This window comes from Acomys minous (genome assembly GCF_964271855.1).
Source record: "Acomys minous genome assembly, chromosome: 5".
Taxonomy (NCBI): domain Eukaryota; kingdom Metazoa; phylum Chordata; class Mammalia; order Rodentia; family Muridae; genus Acomys; species Acomys minous.
Window position 1 is genome coordinate 32,885,340 of NC_140494.1, and position 4,735 is coordinate 32,890,074.

Consider the following 4,735-nt stretch of genomic DNA (forward strand, 5'->3'; position numbering starts at 1 on the left):
TGAATTCGAGGTCACCCTGGTCCACAGAGTGAATTCCAGGGCAGCCAAGGCTACAAAGAGAAATCCCTCATCTCAAAAAACATCAAATACTAATAATAATAATACTAATAACATCAACAATAGTGTAAGGCTACAGATGAATTAGTATGCAAAACTATATTTGCAGATATTAAGTCAAAAACCTGAAAATATTACAAAAATTATTCAACTAATAATAACCTTGAAAACAACGAATTTAACAAAACTGGCACAAAATCCATATAGAATCTTAAAATCATTGCGAAGAACACAAAATATTGTTAAAATGGTGAACCTCCCACAACCCTTATTGAATTTTCTTTAGGCTTCTGAGAGGTAAAACTTAGAGGTTGATCTTATAGTAGCCAAAATGATTCTGAGTGCAAGTGAAAGGCACAAGAATCCCAGTTTTCCTACATTGCCACAAATAGTTGATACTTTTCTGGGCTTTATTAATTTTTAACATGTAACCATCCTAATAGGTGTGAGGTGGTATCGCATTATAGTTTTTACATAACTGTTATTGAGTTTGTCCTTTAGCAGTGTCCTACGCTCCCATTGTTGTAACCCCTCCCACTCTAATCTCCCTTCTCTCGAGATAGGAGCCCGGCTGACCTGGAAATCAATAACCTCCATTCCTCATAATTTTTTTTTAGTATCTTAAGACACTTCCACACTTCTGGAATAAATTTTAATCAGTTCAGCCTCAATATACTCCTATTTTGTTCATTTTTTTTTAACCAGTGTTGACATTTCTATCCATGTAAAGCACAAACAAGTTAGAGGTGGAAATAGTACCAACACTTCCATTTACAGAAAACACAAGTGGATTAAAGATGAAACATTCCTTCTGTCCTTAGTCACAGTGACCTTTCGCTACTAATGACTCCTGGGCCATCCTGAGACACCTGCACTTCGGTCTCACTGGATATGAAAAGCCAGGGTGGACTGAAGTGAGGAGCGTTTGTGGGGGATGACCTGGAAATGATGCTGTTACTCTGTCTACATCAGTCTGCAAAGCTCAGGTATGTGTGATATTGACCACAATACCGGAAGGCTGAAGAGTGCAGTATAAAATGTCTAACCCTCCCACTCGTGACCCCCTCCTAATGTTCACTCCGTTGAGAGTCGCAATGCTCACCACACGTGCACTGGTTCTCCCCTGTGTAAATTCGGTGACACCTGCTGAGGTGTGACTTTTGGAGAGAGTTTTCCCACATTTACCACATTCTCAGGAATTTGTCTTTGTAGCATTCACTGAAGACAGCTTTTCATTGGTATTTTCATTAAAAATATCGACTTTAAGGGACTTTTAATGACCACATTACCGAGTCTTTGTGTCAGTTGGAAACAGAATGAGTCAGAGTATTTTTCTTTCTTCCTCATTTCCTGAAATTGTTTTGTGTGTAATTCTCAAATCAAGTCATTAAGCCAGAACTATCATTGGGTGAAAAATTAAAATCAGCAGTTGGGTTTCCTACTATAGACAACAAGATTTTCTGGGTTTTACTGAACCTGCAATAATAGTGGTTTGTTTGTTTGTTTGTTGCCTAGAAAAGCAACTTGTGTCAGTTAAAAAGCATATGTTAATTTGGAAAGATTTAGAACTAGATAGAGATTTATGAGGCTGGGTCCATTAGCATCACTGCATCTACCTTAGCATAATCCTGTCTGTATCTGGCACTCACGGTCTTCTTCTTTATTTATTGTACTTTATTCAGATTACATCCTGATGGTTATCCCATTCCCACCCTCCCTCCCTCTCCTATGCCCCTCCCCTAGACCTGTGACAGAAGGGGACCTCTTCCCCCCACCATACCATATGACTACAGCCTATCAGGTCTCATTCGGATAGCCTGCTTCCCCTTCTGTGTCTGTCGGGCCTCCCCACCAAGGGGGAGTGATCAAATTGGGGGCACCAGAGTTCATGTCAGAGACAGTCCCTCCTCCCGCCGCAGCCAGGGAGAATGTGCTGTCTGTCCATTGGCTAGATCTGAACAGAGCCTCCACCCAGCAGGGGGTCGGGACAGATGCTGGACTCTGGGCAGAACGCTGAGAGTGGTATGGAAGAGTGGTCGGGGCGGCGGGCGCATAGCGGGGGAGGCATGGAAGAACTTAGAGGGTTCAGGAGCCCCACAAGGAGACCATCAAGGCCGGCAGATTTGGACCCAGGTGGGCAGTGGATGAGGGATGGATGCTGCACAAACAGTTGCACTAACCAAAGGCAATGCATGCAGCGAACCTAGGCACTCATGTTCTTAAATGCAGACGGAAATTTGTCCCACAGCAAGTGGAATGAAAAACATGAGCACTTGGGTCTTTTTCCAAGTAGATAGGTGTGATGGTTTGAATAAGAATGACCCCCCCACCTCCATAGACTCATGTTTTGAATGCTTGGCCCATAGGGAGCGGGTAGGAGGTGTGGCCTTGCTGGAGTGGGCGTGGCCTTATTGGAGGAAGTGTGTCACTGTGGAGGTGGGTTTTGAGGTCTCATATGTGCTAAAGCTATGCCCAGAGTGGCACACTGTCTCCTACTGCCTGCGGATCAAGATGTAGGACTCTCAGCTGCTTCTCCTGCATGTGGCCATGCTTTCTGCCAGGACAATAATGAACTAACCCTCTGGCCTGTCAGCCCGCCACAATTAAACATTATCCTTTATAAGAGTTGCCTTAGTCACGGTGTCTCTCCACAGCAATAAAACCCTAACTAAGACAACAGGTCTCATCATAGAGCCCTAACCACCTCAGTGGCAGCAATGAGAGCTTCTTTCACGTAATTTATCAGAATGATACCTGATAACGGACAAGCAAGAGGCATGTAGTGGCCACACAGCCAGCGTGCACCCCAGATGACACTGGGGCTCAGCCTGCTCCTTCTCCATCCTGGGTAAGTTACCTGCTGCTGCAAGGCACGCAGAGGAATAGCTGGGTGTAAGTGTCAAGCAGGTGAGCTATAGTCAACTTTGTACATTCTGGCCTTTGCTTCCTCAAAATCTGAGGAGCCTCTGGGGAAGCTGTACGTGGATAGGCCCTGGCAGGTACCTCATGGCAGCGTAGTCAGCCCTGGAGCTCCTTGCTGCTGGATGGGCCGCAGGTGTACGGTGCCTCAGGAAGAGCATTTCACTGGTCTTCCTAAGGATTTGGTTCTAGCTGAGACTCTGTTAGTGGAAGGTATGGGGTCCCCACAGTAGACAGGCCCATGCTGGTGACTGGGAGAGATCATGTCAGATTCCAACAGGCTAGGGGATGTATTAGGACTTGGTTGGTCACACTGAATCCTGCTTTGGGCTTTCTCTGGAGGCAAGAAGGACTGCTTCAGAATAGACTCACCAGCCCGCTCATGTCCTTCCTAGGTGGACTTCATCTCTCCTAGTGGCCCGAGAGACTCCGAGGAAGCAATCGGTGTGTTGATGCTCTGAGGAACACAAAGCCTGTTTGTACTGTTACATTTCCGTAGCTGGTTGCCACATTCAGCAGCACCAGTTGGAACTGTGGCCTTGAGTGACAGCTTCAGCGGGGCACCAATTAGATGAGAAGGGGATGCTTCTCCTTCTCCTGTTCAAGTACAGTTCAGGAAAGAGAGGTTCATCACACTCTGTGGAAACCTTTGTCCTCTATGTAAATGCCCTTCCCGCCGGGCCGTGGTGCACACCTTTAATCCCAGCACTTGGGAGGTAGAGGCTGGTAGATCGCTGTGAGTTCGAGGCCAGCGTGGTCTACAGAGTGAGCCCCAGGACAGTCAAGGCTACACAGAGAAACCCTGTCTCGAAAAAAAACAAAACACAAAAAAATGCCCTTCCCAGGGATACCAGAAGACCCTCTGAGGACTTTGCCCCAGCCTCAAGGTCACCTCAGGCAGCTGTGGAGCCCTCTGTAAATTAGGAAGCATTCTTCCTGAAGCCACCAGAGACTGAAGGAAAGTGAATTTCTTCTCACAAAATAAAGTCCCAGTAACCTTCAAATTTTTCAAAAGTCATACCTCTTCAGGCACCATCACCAGAAACCCACAAGCAGCTGCCCCCAGAGGCAGAACCCAAGCACAAATGTGCCTGACAAATGAGTCAACTCTCTTAGCCTATTCCACAAGGAAGGAACTGATATTCTGCAACATGCACACACACACACACACACACACACACACACAAAGCACACACATATGCAATGCACACACACATACACATGCATACACACACTATACACCACATACACATCAAACACACACACTATACACATTACACACACAAACTATACACCACATTTGCCACACACCACACACACCACTACATACCATATACATCACATACCACACTGACATACCACACACATCAAACACCACAAAGACACAGCACACAGCACAAGATACATTTACTATATACATCACACACCACACAGATGTATCACAGACACATTGCACACCTCACAGATGCATCATACAACACAAAGAAGCACACAACACATATCACACACAACACTCCACACAGACATATCATACACCATATAGATGCACCATACACCACACATATCACACAGCATACTCCAGAGACACCACACTAACATATCATAGATGTCTCACACATCAGACACATAACACACCACATACTATACAGACATAGCAAATACTATGGGCACCTACACCACATATCACATAAAATAACCACACATACATTACACACTATATACCACATTGCATACAACTTACATAGAACACACATAATGC